At 37.6% G+C, this 20,276-nt stretch overlaps 1 long non-coding RNA gene across 2 annotated transcripts in view; it reads right to left on the minus strand.

The window, feature by feature from the left end:
- Window positions 1-879: 879 nt before the first annotated feature.
- LOC105734448 (uncharacterized) overlaps window positions 880-20,276 on the minus strand; it is a 75,668-nt gene continuing 56,271 nt past the window's right edge. For both annotated transcript variants that reach the window (XR_001111516.2, XR_010337996.1), the window contains exons 2-3: window positions 10,994-11,082; window positions 880-4,159 (exon numbers count right to left, since the gene is read on the minus strand). This is a non-coding gene — a long non-coding RNA (uncharacterized LOC105734448). The remainder of the gene's footprint in view (window positions 4,160-10,993; window positions 11,083-20,276) is intronic.

Genomic DNA, 20,276 nt, shown 5'->3' on the forward strand with positions numbered 1-20,276 from the left:
AAAATTACCATTCACTGGAAAGTGTTGAAGAAAAAAAATATTTTACAATTTTGTTGATGACATGATAGAAGAAAAGACACTGCTAATTTCTAAACTGCTAATTTCTGAATCAGTTTATCTTGTCACTGATTTGATTTTCTTGGCTGCAGACCAGGGCATCTTATCCTGTCACCTCTTTGATTTTCTTGGCCTCTATCAGACTATAGGACATCCCTAATCGACAATCTTTATTGGGAAGATGGTTAAAATAAGAGTCTCCATTTGAAGAATCTCAAATTAGAGTCAATAAGAGTAGAGATGTGGGAAACCATTTCTACAAAATATAACATACAATATGGGTCTTGAATGTTTGCATCATTATAGACTGAGAATTCATTATATAATATTCTGTCTGTTGAGGAATGACAATATTGTTTAATCCAGAATTGCATCTTTGAAAACTGTACTCAGTTATAACAGTAACTTTTGAAAGGATGATAGATTTAGCTCTTGCAGTGCTGCAAAGCTCCCTTTTTAGTAAAAACAATCAAAAAACAATAACAAACACTATCATTTTTTGCTGCTTATATACCTTGTCTTAAAGAAGGAATAGGTAGAAATAAAAAGACTTAAAAATTTATGCCAAGCATATGTTAGACAAATTACTATATCAGGAAGTAATATGAAAAAATAAATTGCAGGCTTCATCAAATAAGAAGAGTATCAAAACTCTCAAAAATTCTGGTGTATTTTAAAATTATTTATTTGTTTATTGAAGTATATTTGTACTTATGCTTTATGCTTGTTTTGGAAAGGTAAATTTGCTCCAAGGTATTAGTGCATTAGGGATCAATTTGAACATAATAAATATTTCACATTTGTTTAAGCATGATTTATTTCTTGAAGTAAAATTAGGTGAAAGGAGAAAATTTCACTCAGCTAAATCAACCCGTATAACAATATACAAAATACACAGAGGCATACACTTCAAACATATACCAGTTCTCTTAATTCAATGCATGCATGATTCTACCAAATGTGTTCTGCTATTCTTCACATTTGTGAAGTTTCTTTTTTTATATTAAAACAAAAACACTGCTAGGCACAGTGGTTCATGCCTGTAATTCCAACACCTTGGGAGGCTAATGTGGGTGGATCACCGAGGTCAGGATCCACCAACATGGTGAAACCCTGTCTCTACTAAAAGTACAAAAATTAGCCAGATGTGGTGGCATACAGCTATAATGCCAGCTACTTGGGAGGCTGAGGCAGGAGAATTATTTGAACCCAAGAGGCAGAGGTTGGAGTGAGCCAAGATTGCACCAAAAATAAACAAAAGCACTCATTTATTCAAAACCTAATCAAGAATCCTGGTTCAAAAACACCAATAAGTTGGTGCAAAAAGAAGTCTTAAGTGTTGAAGTGAAGCTTGAAATAATAAAATGTTTTTAACAAGATACCAAAACTAAAACCTGAGAGAACATGTGATGTCTCCAAGCAGCGGACATAAAGGAACGCATATGGTGGACTATGCAAGACAAAACAATGAAAAGCAAAGAAATGTCAATAGCTATAACAATATCAAGTGCTACAAGGTCAATAAGAAGAAAGCCTAAAGAAATAGAAGAAATGGAAAGATTATCAACCATATGGCTTGAAACCCAAACAACCAAAGAATCAGAAACAAGCTCTTTACAACCAAAGAGAAAGCACTGTTTATATATGATAACTTTAAATGGTAAGCACCAAATTCTACTAGAATGCCTCTTTTTAGTGCTAGTAGGGTCTAAGTGTAGTAGTTTCAAACACCAGTTTAATCTCCAAACCCTTCAGCTACTGAGCAAATCTGTGAGAACAGATGAGAAAGTTGCACAAGAATTACAGGGTGATGCTGAAGTTGATTACAGTAAAAGACTATATATTGGATTTTTTGTTTTTCAGTTTTGATGGACAAGTATCTGATATAAACACATGCCTTCAAAACTATATCTCAAAAAGGTTGTGAAAGATTGTTTAACTGTCATATTTGACCAGAGGACTGTGAGCTCATCCATCCACATCTGCTGTTAAAACTTTCCATCATATTTTGGATAAACCTATTTCCATTGCCTCACGATAATTCACTTCCATTCTGATGACTATCCACAAGGAAACATCAGGTCTTTTCAAGGTCAAGTGCCATATTTTTTAAACTGTTTATGCATTTCTTAACCATTTAGCACATATAAAACTATATTACAGTTTTGAATGTAGCTCCTATCAATATTTTTTAATATGTCATTGATGACATTTTTGAGTGTTGTGCTCCTATTTTATTCATGAGTTCCATACTTTTTATTGCACATATTTGCATAATGCAGTGATCTTTAGGAGCACATATGCTGTGTTATAATTACTCTGTACAATTAAATCTCAGTTCCTCTCTGAATATTCTTTTGCTCCGCTCTCATGTTCACATTTTGTATTCTCTTCTTTCATCAGCAGTGACCCTCCATTTGTTGACATTCTAAACTCCAAAGCTGCAACTGACTCAAATCTCTTAGCTAATAAGTAAATACAGCCACTCTGGCAAACAACATGTAGCTAAAACAGGGAGTTCTTCATTTTTATGATTCAAGAATATTCACTTTAAGTTCATGAAGAAAACATTTTGTTAATGGGTTGTGGCAATAAGATATTGTAGTGAATTGTTACTCTGAGTCTTATGTTAAAATGGAACATCAAAAAATAAATGTATTGAATTTGAATTGTAGCATATACTATTCCAAGACAAAAAATGTTGGTATGGTCTTTATATAGTTCATATATGTAATACAATAGGATAGCTATGAAAACACTATTGAGTAGAACATGTTTCAAAACTGATATTTTATTTCTATTGTAAAATGCTCACTAGATATATAAGAATTTTACGTGGCACTTTTATGGTATATTGTTGCCAACTGTTTCCTGATATTTTATTGAAGATATATTGTGTTTATTTGCATTGTTATTGAAGGGGAAACTTCATTATGTTGTTTGCATAAGGAGTAAAAAACTACAACATGACCAATATCATTAAGTAACATGTCAAGTACATAGCACAGGAAAAGGCATTGACTTAAAACTTAGAAACTTTTTCTGTCAACACTGAGAAAGATTTGACATTTGATTGGAAGATTTCGATTCACCATAGGACTAAAAGTTTTTAAAAAATCAATAATTTGAGAATAATAATAAATGTGTATGTTTCAAAATGTATAAGACAGCATTTCAGTAAACTTTGTTTACATATTTTCTAAGCATGATGGATTAATTGGTTTTATGGTCTGTGAACACAGCACAAAATGAGCAAGCAATGCAAAGAAGAGTCTTATCTAAGTCCCTCCTCTGTCTCCAGGGAGACAGAAAATTTAATTAAATGGCTTGAATAAAATAAAATATAGCAGTTGCAATATATTATAAACACAAAATAAGAATTGGAGAAGTTGTCATCTCCTAGGAAAGTGAGAAGAATAATAAGAAAAAAAGTCAGAATGAGGGCTTTTTGATTATAACAGTAAAACGGCAACAGAACTAATAACTGACTCCATTTTTGTTTAAATAACCTTTACCCATTCTTGCACATAGACCAAAATAATTTTAGAACACTAAGATAATATACAAAAATAGCAGTCATGTAGTTTAAAAAACTAATTCTGAGATTAAATGAAAAGTATGTAAATTACTATGTTTTGTTAAAGACTTACAGGAGTGCTATGACCCGATGAAGGACAAGAAAGCTTCCAACCTTCTTGGACACTTGCTCGTGCCCACATGTCTGTAGTTGTTGGTTACCTCTTGATCTCAACCTCCTTCTCTTCCTCTGACCTCAACATAAAGAGAGTCTAAATTTTGTACTGACTTAAGGTGATACCGGAGGACAATAGTCCTCCATCTTCTTGGTTTGCTGATTCTCCAAATGAGCTCCTTTTTCCTCCCACCAACCCTTGTCTCTCAAGTCTGGCTTTTGAGCAGTGAGCAGCCACACCTGGGTATGGTTACATAATGATATATATGACAAGTCAAGAAATCCCCACAGTTGTAAGTGAATAGATGCCAGATAAGTGATAGGCAGTTTCCATTATCCTGGTCGGTCTCCTATTATTTACATCATTGTGCAGTTGCCTCCTTTTGAGTGTAGGCTGGACACAGTCACCTGCTTTGAAGAAATAGAATATAGAAAAAATGATTTTCTTATGTTCTATGATTAAGTTAAAATAAAATTTTTACTTCCCAATTTGCTGGTATTCTATAAATATGGCTTTTAAAATACCTTGCAGTTTAGCCAGAAAAATGGGTATTTGGTTTAACTGTTGAGAACTCTTTAACATTAAATAAGGCTCATTTCATGGACTGTCTGATGTGTGTATGTATGTCTGTTTCATAAATGCTGTAATGGTTATGAAAGTGTTAAGCATATTTTAGTTCAGAAATCTTGAAAGCTTGAGGACAAATTCATATATGAGTGGGCCTTTATATTCTTTTCTGTTACTGTGTATGAAAGACATACACATAAACTCATTCTGTGATTAGTGCAAATCACCATGCTCTGTTTTTGGATGCTGAAAGTATGTTTCCATGGCAGTTGATTGTGGTTAGCAGAAACAGAGACGTCAGCTATCTATAAACTCCCATGAGATACCAGAAAAAGGCAAACTCTGGGAATACAAGGTAGTACAATTTATTGATTGACATAAATGTATACAGTAATTCATCTGTTTTCCTGCTTGAATTATTTATTTATTTTTTATTGTACTTTAAGTTCTGGGGTACATGTGCATAACTTGCAGGTTTGTTACATAGGTATACACGTGCCATGGTGATTTGCTGCATCCATTCCTTCATCATCTACATTAGGTAATTCTCCTGCTTTCCTTCCTCTATGCCCCCACCCCCTGCTATCCCTACCCTAGGCCCCCACCCCCAATAGGCCCCTGTGTGTGTGATGTTCCCCACCTTGTGTCCATGTTCTCATTGTTCAATACCCACTTATGAGTGAGAACATACAGTGTTTGGTTTTCTGTTCTTGTGTCAGTTTGTTAAGAATGATGGTTTCCAGCTTCATCCATGTCCCTGCAAAGGACATGAATTCATTCTTTTTTATGGCTGCATAGTATTTCATGGTGTAATATGTGCCACATTTTGTTTATCCAGTCTGTCACTGATGGGCATTTGGGTTGGTTCCAAGTCTTTGCTATTGTGAACAGTGCCGCAATAAACATATGTGTGCATGTGTTTTTACAGCAGAATGATTTATAATCCTTTGTGTATATATCCAGAAATGGGATTGCTAGTTCAAATGGTTTTTCTATTTCTAGGTCCTTGAGGAATCGCCACACTGTCTTCCACAATGGTTGAACTAGTTTACACTCCCACCAACAGTGTAAAGTGTTCCTATTTCTCCACATCCTCTCCAGCATCTGTTGTTGCCTGATTTCTTAATGATTTCTAACTGGCATGAGATGGTATCTCAATGTGGTTATGATTTGCATTTCTCTAATGACCAGTGATGATGAACTTTTCTTTATATGTTTGTAGGCTGCATAAATGTCTCTTGAAAAGTGTCTGTTCATATACTTCACTCACTTTTTGATGGGTTTGTTTTTTTCTTGTAAATTTTTTAAAGTTCTTTGTAGATTCTGGATATTAGCCCTTTGTCAGATGCATAGCTTATAAAATTTTTTCACATTCTGTTAGTTGCTGTTTCACTCTAGTGATAGTTTTTTTTGCTGTGCATAAGCCCTTGAATTTAATTAGATCCCATTTGTCAGTTCTGGCTTTCGTTGCCATTGCTTTTGGTGTTTTAGTTATGAAGTCCTTGCCTATATCTGTGTCCTGAATGGTACTGCCTAGGTTTTCTTCTAGGGTTTTTATGACATCAGGTTTATGTTTAAATCTTTAATCCATCTGGAGTTAATTTTTGTATAAGGTGTAAGGAAGAGATCTAGTTTCAGCTTTCTGCATATGGCTAGCCAGTTTTTCCAACATCATTTATTAAATAGGGAATACTTTCCCCATTGCTTGTTTTTATCATATTTGTCAAAGATCAGATAGTTGTAGATGTGTAGCATTACTTCTGAGGTCTCTGTTCTGTTCCACTGGTCTATATCTCTGTTTTGGTACCAGTACCATGTGGTTTTCATTACTGTAGTGTTGTAGTATATTGTGAAGTCAGGGAGCTTGATGCTGCCAGATTTTCTTTCTTTTTGCTTACGATTGTCTTGGCTAAGCAGGCTCTTTTTTGGTTCCATAGGAAATTTAAGGTGTATTTTTCCAGTTCTGTGAAGAAGGTCAATGATAGCTTGATGGGGATAGCACTGAATCTATAAATTACTTTGAGCAGTATGACCATTTTGACGCTGATTCTTCTTAACCATGAGCATGGAATGTTTTTCCATCTGTTCATGTCCTCCCTTATTTCCTTAATCAGTGGCTTGTAGTACTCCTTGAAGAGGTCCTTCACAGCCCTTGTTAGTTGTATTCCTAGATACTTTATTCTCTTTGTAGCAATTGTGAATGGGAGTTCACTCATTATTTGACTCTCTGTCTCTTACTGGTGTATAGGAATGCTTGTGATTTTTACCCATTGATTTTGTATCCTGAGACTTTGCTGAAGTAGCTTATCAGCTTAACAAGATTTTTGGGTGAGATGATGGGGTCTTCTAAATATACAATCATGTTGTCTGCAAATAGAGACAATTTGACTTCTTTTCTAATTAAATACATTTATTTCTTTTTCTTGCCTGATTGCCCCGGCCAGAACTTACAATACTATGTTGAATAGGAGTGGTGAGAGAGGGCATACTTGTCTTGTGCCAGTTTTGAAATGGAATACTTTGAGTTTTTGCCGATTCAGTATGATATTGGCTGTGGGTTGTCCTAAGTATCTCTTATTATTTTGAGATACGTTCCATCGATACCTAGTTTATTGAATGTTTTTAGCATAAAGGGCTGTTGACTTTTGTCAATGGCTTTCTCTGCATTTATTGAGATAATCATGTGCTTTTTTCTTTGGTTCTGTTTATGTGACGGATTATGTTTATAGATTTGCATATGTTGAACCAGCCTTGCATCCCAGGGTTGCAGCTGACTTGATTGTGATGGATAAGGTTTTGGATGTGCTGTTGTCTTTGATTTTCCAGTATTTTATTGATGATTTTCTCATCAATATTCATCATGGATATTGGCCTGAAATTTTCTTTTTTAGTTGTGTCTCTGCCAGGTTTTGATATCAGGATTATGTTGGTCTTAGAAAAAGAGCAAATCCTAATTCATTTTTTATTATTTGGAACAGTTTCAGAAGGAATGGTACCAGCTCCTCTCTGTACCTCTGGTGAGTCCATCTGGTCCTGAACTTCTTTTGGTTGGTAGGCTATTAATTGCTATCTCAATCTCAGACTTTGTTATTGGACTACTTAGGGATTAAACTTCCTCCTGGTTTAGTCTTGGGATGGTGTAATTATCCAGGAATTTATCCATTTCTTCTAGATTTACTGGTTTATTTCCATAGAGTTGTTTGTAGTAATCTCTGATGGTCATTTGTATTTCTGTGGGATCCGTGGTGATGTCCTCTTTATCATTTTTTATTGCATCTACTTGATTCTTCTCTTTTTTTTTCTGTTATTCTAGCTAGTGGTTTATCTATTTTGTCAATCTTTTCAAAAAAAAAAAACCAGCTCATGGATTCACGGATCTTCTTGAAGAGTTTTTTGTGTCTCTTTCAGTTCTTCTCTGATCTTAGTTACTTCTTGTCTTCTGCTACCTTTTGAATTTGTTTGATCTTGCTCCTCTAGTTGTTTTAATCATGATATTAGTGTGTTGATTTTAGATCTTTCCTTGCTTCTCATGTAGGCATTTAGTGTATAAATTTCTCTCTAGACATGCTTTAAATGTGTCCCAGAGATTCTGGTACATTCTGTCTTTTTTCTCATTGGTTTCAAAGAACATGTTTATTTCTGCCTTCATTTCATTATTTATGGAGTAGTCATTCAGGAGCAGGCTGTTCTATTTCCATGTAGTTGTGCAGTTTTGAGTGAGTTTCTCAATCCTGAGTTCTAACTTGATTGCACTGTGGTCTGAGAGACTGTTACGATTTCCATTCTTTTGCATTTGCCAAGGAATGTTTTACTTCCAATTATGTGGTCAATTTTAGAATATGTGTGATGTGGTGCTGAGAAGAATGTATACTCTGTGAATTTGAGGTGGAGAGTTCTGTAGATGTTTATTAGATCTGCTTGGTCCAAATCTGAGTTCAAGTTCTGCATCTCCTTGTTAATTTTCTGTCTCATTAATCTGTCTAATAGTGACATTGGGGTGTTAAAGTCTCCCACTATTATTGTGCGGGAGGCTAAGTCTCTTTGTAGGTCATTAAGAACTTGCTTTATGTATCTGGGTACTCCTATAATGGGTACATATATATTTAGAATAGTTAGCTCTTCTTGTTGCAGTGATCCCTTTACCATTACGTAATGCCCTTCTTTGTCTCTTTTGATTTTTGTTGGCTTAAAGTCTGTTTTATCAGAGACTAGGATTGCAACCCCTGCTTTTTTTTTTGCTCTCCATTTGCTTGGTAAATATCCTCCATCCCTTTATTTTGAGCCTATGTGCATCTCTGTATTTGAGATGGGTCTCCTGAATACAGCACTCCCATGTGTCTTGATTCTTATTCCTATTTGCCAGTCTGTGTCTTTTGATTGGGGTATTTAGCCCATTTACATTTCAGGTTAATACTGTTATGTGTGAATTTGATCCCCCCATTGTGATTCTAGGTGATTGCTTTGCCTGTTACTTGATGCAGTTTCTTCATAGTGTCAATGGTCTTTACAATTTGGTATGTTTTTGCAGTGGCTAGTACTGGTTGTTCTTTTCCATGTATAGTGCTCCTTTCAAGAGCTCTTGTAAGGCAGGCCTAGTGGTGATGAAATCCCTCAGCTGTTGCTTGTTTGTAAAGGATTTTATTTCTTCTTTTCTTATGAAGATATGAAATTCTGGGTTGAAAATTCTTTTCTTTAAGGATATTGAATATAATTCCACACTCTCTTCTGGCTTATAAGGTTTCTGCTGAGAGATCCACTATGAGTCTGATGAGCTTCTGTCTGTGGGTAACCTGAACTTTCTCTCTGGCTGCCCTTAGCATTTTTTCCTTCATTTCAACATGGTGAATCTGATGATTATGTGCCTTGGGGTTGCTTTTCTTGAGGAATATCATCTTTGTGGTGTTCTGTGTATTTCCTGAATTTTAATGTGACCTGCCTTGCTAGGTTGAGGATATTCTCCTGGATAATATCCTGAAGAGTGTTTTCCAACTGGTTTCATTCTCCCTGTCACATTCAGGTACACTGATCAAATGTAGATTTAGTCTTTTCATATAATCCCATATTTCTTGGAGATTTTGTTCATTTCTTTTCACTCTTTTTTCTCACTTTATTTCATTGAGTGAGTTGATCTTCAATCTCAGATATCCTTTCTTCTGCTTGAGCAATTCAGCTATTTAAACTTGTGTATGCTTCACAAAGTTAGTGTGCTGTGTTTTTCAGCTCCATCAAGTCATTTATGTTCTTTATGCTGGTTAATCTAGGTCTAACCTTTTTCCGAGTTCTTAGTTTCCCTGCATAGGGTTCGCACTAAGGGAGCATGTTCTGAGAAGTTTGTCATTACCCACCTTCTGTCAATTTGTCAAACTCATTCCCATTTCAGTTTTGTTCCCTTGCTGGTGGGGAGTTGTGATCCCTTGAAGGAGAAGAGGCATTCTGGTTTTGAGAATTTTCATCCTTTTTGTGCTGGTTTCTTCCCATCTTCATGGATTTATCTACCTTTGGTTTTTGAAATGGGTTTTTGAAATGACTTTTGGATGGGGTCACTGAGTGGATGTCCTTTCTGTTGATGTTGAAGCTATTTCTTTCTGTTTGTTAGTTTTCCTTCCAACAGGCCCCTCTGCTGTAGGTCTGCTGGAATTTGCTGGAAGTCCACTCCAGACCCTGCTTGCCTGGGAATCACCCATGGGGGCTGCACAACAGCAAAGATTGCTGCCTGTTCCTTCCTCTAGTATCTGCCAGATGTCAGCCAGAGCTCTCCTATATGAATGACTCCCAGTCAGGATAAATGGGAGTCAGGGAGCCACTTGAGGAGGCAGTCTGTCCCTTATCAGAGCTGAAGTGCTGTGCTGGGAGGTCTGTTGCTCCCTTCAGAGCTGAGGGCAGGGATGTTTAAGTCTACTGAAGCTGTACATACAACCACCCCTTTTCCCAGTTGTTCTAAGTCCCTGATGGGCTGCTGCCTTTTTTCAGAGATGCCCTGCCCAGCAAGAAGGGAGTCTAGTCACTGTTGGCCTGCAGAGGTCTTGCCGAGTTGCCATGGGCTCCGCCCAGTTGCTTTGTAAACTTCCTGGTGACTTTGTTTACACAGGCAAGGTTAAAATCACCTACCTGAGCCTCAGCAATGGTGGACGCCCCTCCCTCCACCTAGCTCAACTGTCCTAGGTCGAGCTCGGACTGCTGTGCTGGCTGTGAGAGTTTCAAGCCAGTAGATCTTAGTTTGCTGGTCTTCATGGGGGTGGGGGGGGTCGGGACCCCCCACACCCCCGAGCCAGATCACTTGGCTCCTTGACTTCAGCCCCCTTCTTTTCAGGGGAATGAATGGTTCTGTCTTGCTGGCATTCCAGGTGCCACTGGGGTATAAGGAAAAAAAAAATGCTGCGGCTAAAACGGCTACCCAGTTTTGTGCTGAAATCCCAGGGTTCTGGTGTTGTTGCAGGCAGTGGAGGGAATCTCCTGGTTTGGGGATTGTGAAGATGGTGAGAAAAGTGCAGTATCTGAACCAGAGTGCCAGAGTATTTGGCAAAGTCCCTAATGGCTTTCCTTGGCTAGGTGAGGGAGTTCTCCAGCTCCTTGTGCTTCCTGGGTGAGGCAATGCCCTCTTTGGATTGCCCTCACTGTCTAACAAGTCCCAATTAGATGAACCTGGTACCTCAGTTAGAAATGCAGAGATTACTCACTTTCTTGCTTGCTCTCACTGGTAACTGCACATGGGAGATGTTCCTATTCAGCCATCTTGGGGGAAGTCTCCTCCTTAAATTTTTTCATGCTGCAACACAGTGAACAAAAAGATGATTATGTAATTCAGTTAATTAGTCCATTTATTAATTTATTTTAGAGACATGATCTGACTGTGTTGCTGAGGCTGATCTGAAACTCTTGGACTCAACAGATCCTCCTGCTTCAGCCTTTCAAGTAGCTGGGACTACAGATGTGTGCCACCACATCCAGCTTTCTGGTTGGGCAATAATGTCTACTCTAAGTGGCTATGCTGGAGAGATCCATAAATCTTGCATTACTAATCTGCCTATTTGTTGTTCCAGTATAGTCAATCTGTATTTCAATAACAACTGTTGACTTTTGCCTGCCTTATGTCACTCTACCATCAGTAGCAAGACAATTGTGTAAATCAGGGACATCCATAGTAGTTAAAAGATAAGAATTAATTGGCATAAGAATTAATATAATAATTCTAAGGTTTTTCTTCCACATATTCTGATTCTGAAAATTGGTATGGATACCCAGAATCTACACAGTAGATGATATTTTAAGTTAGAAATATATATATATTTTTTTTGAGACGGAGTTTTGCTCTTGTTACCCAGACTGGAGTGCAATGGCGCAAACTCAGCTCACTGCAACCTCCGCCTCCTGGGTTCAGGCAATTCTCCTGCCTCAGCCTCCTGAGTAGCTGGGATTAAAGGCATGTGCCACCATGCCCAGCTAATTTTTGTATTTTTAGTAGAGACGGGGTTTCACCATGTTGACTAGGATGGTCTCGATCTCTTGACCTCGTGATCCACCCGCCTCGGCCTCCCAAAGTGCTGGGATTACAGGCATGAGCCACTGAAGTTAGAAATATTTAAGCAACACTTACAAAAATGATCAGGAAGAAGAAAAGAATAACAAAAGATGATACCATTTTTTAAAAAATGCATATATCTGATTGCTGACAAGATGGCCAAATGGGAGTAGCTCTGGTGTGTAGCTCCCAGTGAGAGTGACACAGAAGACGGGTGATCTCTGCATTGCCAACTGAGGTACCAGGTTCATCTCAATGGGACTAGAGAGTGGGTACACCCCAAAGAAGGAGAGCCAAGTAAGGTGGGGTGTCACCTCATCCAGGAAGTGCAAGGGGCCAGGGAACTCCTTCTCCTAGCCAAGGGAAGCCATTAGGGATTTTTCCCAGCACTCTGGCTCAGATACTGAACTTTTCCCACTGTCTTCACAACCTGCAGACTGGGAAATTTCAATCAGTGCCTACAACACCAGGGCCCTAGCTTTTCAGCACAAAACTGGGTGGCTGTTTGGGAAGAAATTAAGCCAGCCACAGCAGGGTTTTTTTTTTTTTCATACCCTAGTGGCGCCTGGAACACCAACCAGTGAAACAGAACTGTTCACTCCTGTGAATAAGGGGTCTGAAGCCAGCAAGCCAAGTGATCTGGCTTGGAGGTCTCACCCCCACAAAGACCAGCAAGCTAAGATCCACGGGCTTTAAATTCTCACAGTGAGCACAGCAGTCCGAGCTCAACCTGGGACGTTTGAGCTTGGTGGCAGAAGGGACATCTGCCATTGCTGAGACTTCAGTAAGTGGTTTTAACCTTGCCTGTGTAAACAAAGTCACTGGGAAGTTTACACAGCCACTGGGTGGAGCCCATGGTGACTCAGCAAGACCTCTGCAAGCAGACTGTGTCACTAGACTCCCTCCTCACTGGGCAGGGCATCTCTGAAAAAAGGCAGCAGCCCATCAGGGACTTACAAATAAAGCCCCTAACTTCCTGGGACACAGTACCTGGGAAAAGGGGTAGTTGTGAGTACAGCTACAGCAGATTTAAACATCCCCACATGGCAGCTCTGAAGACAGACAGCAGTGGATCTCCCAGCACAGTATTTGAGCTCTGATAAGGGACAGAGTGGCTCCCTGATCCCACGTATCCTGACTGGGAGACACCGCCAAGCAGGGGCTGACAGACACCTCTTACAGGAGTGCCTGGGCAGGCACCTTTCTGGGACAAAGATACTAGAGGAAGGAACAGGCAGCAATCTTTGCTGTTCTGCTGGTGATTCCCAGGCAAGCAGGATCTGGAGGGGACCTCCAGCAAACTCCAGCAGACAGCTGCCTGTTAAAAGGAAAACTAACAAGCAGAAACAGATAGATTCAACATCAACAGAAAGGATGTCCACTCAAAGACCCCATCCAAAAGTCACCAACTTCAAAGACCAAAGGTAAATAAATCCATGAAGATGGGAAGAAACCAGTGCAAAAAGGATGAAAATTCCAAAGACAAGAATACCTCTTCTCCTTCAAGGGATCACAGCTCCCCACCAGCAAGGGAACAAAACTGGACTAAGAATGAGTTTGCCAAATTGACAGAAGCAGGCTTCAGAAGGTGGGTAATAACAAACTTCTCTAGGCTAAAGGAACATGTTCCAACCCAATGGAAGGAAGCTAAGAACCTTGAAATAAGGCTAGACAAAATGCTAACTAGAATAACCAGCATAGAGAAGAACATAACCTGATGGAGCTGAAAAACACAGCAGATAAACTTTGTGAAGCATACACAAATTTAAATAGCTAAATTGCTCAAGTGGAAGAAAGGATATCCAAGATTGAAGATCAACTGAATGAAAGGGTGAGAAGACAAGATTAGAGGAAAAAGAATGAAAAGAAATGAACAAAGCCCCCAAGAAATATGGTATTATATGAAAAGACCAAATCTACATTTGTTCAGAGTGCCTGAATGTGATAGGGAGGATGAAACCAAGTTGGAAAACACTCTTTAGGATATTATCCAGGATAACTTCCCCAACCTAGCCAGGAAGGCCAACATTCAAATCCAGAAAATATAGAGACCACCACAACTCAACTCCTTGAGTAGAGCAACCCCAAGACACATAATAATTGTCAGATTCACCAGGGTTGAAATGAAGGAAAAAATGCTAAGGGCAGCCAGAGAGAAAGGTCAGGCTACCCACAAAGGGAAGCTCATCAGATTCATAGTGAATCTCTCAGCAGAAACCCTATAAGCCAGAAAAGAGTGGCTTATATTCAACATCCTTAAATAAAAGAATTTTCAACCCAGGATTTCATATCCAGCCAAACTAAGCTTCATAATCAAAGGAAAAATAAAATACTTTATGGACAAGCAACTGCTGAGAGATTTTTGTCACCACAAGGCCTGCCTTACAAGGGTCCTGAAGGAAGCACTAAACATGGAAAGAAACAACCAGTACCAGCCACTGTGAAAACATACCAAATTATAAAGACCATTGACACTATGAAGAAACTGTATCAACTGACAGGCGAAACAGCCAGCTAGCATCATAATGACAGGATCAAATTCACACATAACAATATTAACCCTAAATGTAAATGGGCTAAATGCCCCAATCAAAAGACACAGGCTGGCAAATTGGACAAAGTGTCAAGACCCATCAGTGGGCTGTCTTCAGGAGACCATCTCACACGTGACACCCATAGGCTCAAAATCAAAAGATAGAGGAAGATTTACCAAGCAAATGGAAAGTGAAAAAAAGCAGGGGTTTCAATCCTAGTCTCCGATAAAATGAACTTTAAACCAACATAAATCAAAAGAGACAAAGAAGGGCATTACATAATGGTATAAGGGATCAATGCAACGAGGAGAGCTAATTATCCTAAATATATATGCACCCAATACCAGAGCACCCAGATACATAAAGCAAGTTCTTAATGACTTACAAGGAGACTTAGCATCCCACACAATAATAGTGGGAGATTTTAACACCCCACTGTAAGTATTAGACAGATCAATGAGACAGAAAATTAACAGGGATATCCAGGAATTAAACTCAGCTATGGACCAAGCAGACCTAATACACATCTACAGAACTCTCTACCCCAAATCCACAGAATATACATTCTTCTCAGCATCACATCACATTTATTCTAAAATTGACCACATAATTGGAAGTAAAACATTCCTCAGCAAACACAGAAGAACAGAAATCATAATAAACAGTCTCTCAGACCATAGGGCAATCAAATTAGAACTCAGGATTAAGAAACTCACTCAAAACTGTACAACATGGAAACTGAAAAACCTGCTCCTGAATGACTACTGGATAAATAATGAAATGAAGGCAGAAATAAAGAGTTCTTTGAAACCAATGAGAACGAAGATACAATGTACCCAAATCTCTGGAACACATTTAAAGCAGTGTCTACAGGGACATTTATAGCACTAAATACTCCCATGAGAAATGAGGAAAGATCTAACATTGACACACTAACATCATAATTTAAAGAACTAGAGGACAAATAAATAACAAATTCAAAAGCTAGCAGAAGATAAGAAATAACTAAGATCAGAGCAGAACTGAAGGAGATAGAGACACAAACATCACTTCAAAAAAATCAATGAATCCAGGAGCTGTTTTTTTTTGAAAAGATCAACAAAATAGATGATAGACTGCTAGCTAGAATAACAAAGAAGAAAAGAAAGAAGAATCAAATAGATGCAATAAAAAATGTTAAAGAGGACATCAACACCCATCCCACAGAAATGCAAACTACCATCAGAGAATACTATAAACATCTCTATGCAAATAAACCAGAAACTCTAGAAGAAATTGAAAAATTCATGGATACTTAAATGATCCCAAGACTAAACCAGAAAGAAGTTGAATCCCTAAATAGACCAAAGACAAGGTCTGAAATTAAGACAGCAATTAATAGCCTAACAACTAGATGGTTTCACAACCAAATTCTTCTAGATGTACAAAGAGGAGCTGGTATGATTCCTTCTGAAACTATTCCAAACAATAGAAAAGTGGGAATTCTCCTTAACTCATTTTATGATAACAACATCATCCTGTTACCATAACCTGGCAGAGACACAACTAAAAAAGAAAATTTCAGGCCAATATCCATTATAAACATCCATGCAAAAATCCTAAATAAAATACTGGCAAACTAAATCCAACAACACATCAAAAAGCTTATCCGTCACTATTAAGTTGGCTTCATCCCTGGGATTCAAGGCTGGTTCAACATATGCAAATCTATAAACAATCCATCACATAAGCAGAACCAAAGACAAAAACCACATGATTATCTCAATAAATGCAGAAAAGACCTCTGACAAAAATCAACAGCCCTTTATGCTAAAAACAATAAACTAGGTATCAATGAAATGTATCTCAAAATAATAAGAGATATTTATGACAACCCACAGCCAATATCATACTGAATGGGCAAAAACTGGAAGCATTCCCTTTGAAAAGTGGCACAAGACAAGTATTCCCTCTCCCACCACTCCTATTCAACACAGTATCATAAGTTCTGGCCAGGGCCATCAGGCAAGAAAAAGAAATAAAGGGTATCCAATTAGGAAAAGAGGAAGTCAAATTGTCTCTATTTGCAGACAATATGATTGTGTATTCAGAAGACCCCATCGTCTCAGCCCCAAATCTCCTTAAACTGATAAGCTACTTCAGCAAAGTCTCAGGATACAAAATCAATGTGCAAAAATCACAAGCATTTCTATACACCAATAACAGACATAGAGCCAAATAATGAGTGAACTCCCATTCACAATTGCTACAAAGAGAATACCTAGGAATGCAACTAACAAGGAATGTGAAGGACCTCTTCAAAGAGAACTACAAACTACTGCTTAAGGAAATAAGAGGACACAAACAGATGAAAAATTATTCCATGTTCATGGTTAGAAAGAATCAATATCATGAAAATAGCCATACTGTCCAACGTAATTTATCGATTCAATGCTATCCCCATCAAGCTACTACTGAGTTTCTTCACAGAATTGGGAAAAAAACAACTTAAATGTCATATGGAACAAAAAAGAGCCCACTTAGCCAAGAGAATCCTAAGCAAAAAGAAGAAAAAAAAAAGCTGGAGTTATCATGCCACCTGACTTCAATCTATACTACAAGGCTACAGTAATCAAAGCAGCATGGTACTGGTACCAAAACAGGGGTATAGATCCATGGAACAAAACAGGCCTTAGAAGTAGCACTACACATCTACAACCATCTGATCTTTGACAAACCTGACAAAAACAAGCAATGAGGAAAGGATTCCCTATTTAAAACACAGTGTTGAGAAAACTGGCTAGCTATATGCAGAAAGCTGAAAGTGGATCCCTTCCTTACACCTTATACAAAAATTAACTCCAGATGGATTAAAGATTTAAACGTAAGACCTAATACCATGAAAACCCTAGAAGAAAACCTAGGCAAAACCATTCAGGACATAGGCATAGGCAAGGACTTCATGACTGAAACACCAAAAGCATTGGCAACAAAAGCCAAAATTGACAAATGGGATCTAATTAAACTTAAGAAACTTTTGCACAGCAAAAGAAAATGTCACTAGAGTGAATGAGGAACCAACAGAATGAGAAAAAATGTTTGCAATCTACCCATCTGACAAAGGGCTAATATCCAGAATCTACAAAGAACTTTAAAAAATTTACAAGAAAAAAAAAAACAACCCCACCAAAAAGTGGGCAAAGAATATAAACAGGCACTTCTCAAAGAAGACATTTATGTGTCCAAAAAAATATGAAAAAAAGCTCATCATCAGTGGTCATTAAATAAATGCAAATCAAAACCACATTGAGATATCATCTCATGCCAGTTAGAATGGCGATCACTAAAAAAATCAGGAGACAACAGGTGCTGGAGAGGATGTGGAGAAAAAGGAACATTTTTACACTGTTGGTGGGAGTGTAAATTAGTTCAACCATTGTGGAAGACAGTGGCGAGTCCTCAAGGATCTAGAACTAGAAATACCATTTGACTCAGCAATCCCATTATTGGGTATATACCCAAAGGATTATAAATCGTTCTATTATAAAGGCACATGCACACATATGTTTACTGTGGCACTGTCCACAATAGCAAACACTTGGAACCAACCCAAATGTCCATCAATGATAGACTGGATAAAAAAAATGTGGCACATATACACCATGAAATACTATGCAGCCATAAAAATGGATGAGTTCATGTCCTTTACAGGGACATAAATGAAACTGGAAACCATTATTCTCAGCAAATTGACATAAGAACAGAAAAACTAAATACCACACGTTCTCACTCATAAGTGGGTGTGGAACCATGAGAACACACGGTTATAGGGAAGGGAACAGGAAATATCAGAGCTTGTTGGGAGATGAGGGGTTAGGGGATGGATAGCATTAGGAGAACTGCCTGATGCAGTTTATGGGGTGACGGATGCAGCAAACCACCATGGCATGTGTATACTTACTTATGTAACAAACCTGCACATTCTACTCATGTGCCCCAGAACTTAAAGTATAATAACAAAAAAAAGAAAAAATAATGCATATATCTTTTGGCCAAATCCTAGAAATTGACACTAAAATGTTATGAATAAATGTTAAAATAATTGTATACAATTTTATGCTTCTTGAACTTTAAATTGAAAGCAGAAGAACATTTTAGAAACATTATTATTTTCATGGTCTCTAAATAGAAATCTGAAACAAACTGATTGGAAAGGTTGTAGTCACTGAAGAATTTTTCAATAAGCAGCATAAGCAAAAATAAAATTAACAAAACAAAGAATAGTCCTAATTGTAGATCAAAATATCATCTTTCTTTTGGATAGAGCCTGAGATAGAGCATGTTAACCAAATGGCATGGAATTAGGAACTAAATGTGGGCAGCCACCCCATGAAAAGCCACCTCTGCAGGCATAACTCAACTTGTGCCTCCTCCAGGAGGAATAAGGTGGACTTTGATATGTTGTTAACAGTTGTTCTTCTCTAATGCAGCTATCAGGTCAATCACTGCATCTCCTTAGAGATGGATTGAGGAAAGGCTCAGGGTGGCCATTAATGTGTTTAGGAGCAATCTCTCCTGGGAAACAACAGAAATAGGAAGAAAATAAAATGTTTCCTTAAAAGCAAATACATAGAAACTAGTCAATAATCTTGTTTGCTTACCAAATAATTATGTTTTCGCTGTCTTTTCTCAGGATTTCTTCAACTCCTGCACTTCTCTAATTCTGAAATACTAATTCTGAAAATTGAGCTAGCAATAACAACATAATTATACACACAAAGGAAGCATAACCTGCAAGTTAACATAAAATTATGTGATTCAACTAACATGCAGTTGTTATCGCAATTATCCAGTCTGACACAGTGCATTATTGCATTTCACATTGTATTAATATGTATAAAGGACAGAGGGTCAATAAATATTGAACGGATAAATCAGAGTTGGTGTCTCAAGAATATAAGGGTGATTTAGAAATTATTATCTTAGATAATCTATAGAAGAATCACTGTGTGGGTTTTGTAGAGAAAACAAAGGAGAGGAAATTATTTACCACCCTCACCTCAGTTGGCACATTCAGGGAATATCTAATAGCTTTTTGAGGAGGCATGGAGATGGATGAGCATGGGGAACTGCTTAAGAGGAGTCCTACAAATGTGTCCAGGACAACTTGCTGGAGTATTTATGACACACTTAAGAATGTGTTCCTCATTTTGTGTGCCAGTAGTCTTCAAAATCTTTTTCATGACACTTATTTGTGAAAATTTAACAATTTAACCCTAATTGTTTATATTTATATCTGTATGTTTTAAAAACATAGATAACATACTTGTGTGTGTGTATATATATATGTAATACTATATATGTAATACTGCCAAATTGTCTAATTTTTCATTCTTAAACATTAACATGGAAAAAGACTATTGATTAAATATACAAACAGATACCCCTTGATTTGTGATGGGGTCCTGGTACCAACAAACCCATTGTTAGTTGAAAATATTGTAAGTCAAAAATGCATCAAATACAACTAACATAGTGAAAGTCATAGCTTAGCCTAGCCTACCTTAAACATACTCAAAGCAGTTACAGAGCCTGCAGTTGTGCTCAATCATCAAACACATCTATCTTATAATAAAGTATTGAGAATCCCCTACAATTTATTGAATGTCATACTGAAGCATGACTTCTACTGAATGCGTATCAGTTTTGTACCAGTTTAAAGTAAAAAAGTTAAACCAACATAACTTTTGGACTGTCTGAGTTGAGTTTGTCTCCTACCAGAACATATGACATAAAAGTAAAGGGGTTTTTAAAAAGACATAAATCCACAAATACAAAGAAAAAAGAGAAGTAAAAGCAACATTTTAGAAGGTAGAGAACACATGAATGAGTGGTAACTACTCACTGAATCCATGGAAGCTGAATCCT

Source organism: Aotus nancymaae, unplaced genomic scaffold (genome assembly GCF_030222135.1).
Source record: "Aotus nancymaae isolate 86718 unplaced genomic scaffold, 86718_ANA_hifiasm-v0.15.2.pri h1tg000057l, whole genome shotgun sequence".
NCBI lineage: Eukaryota > Metazoa > Chordata > Mammalia > Primates > Aotidae > Aotus > Aotus nancymaae.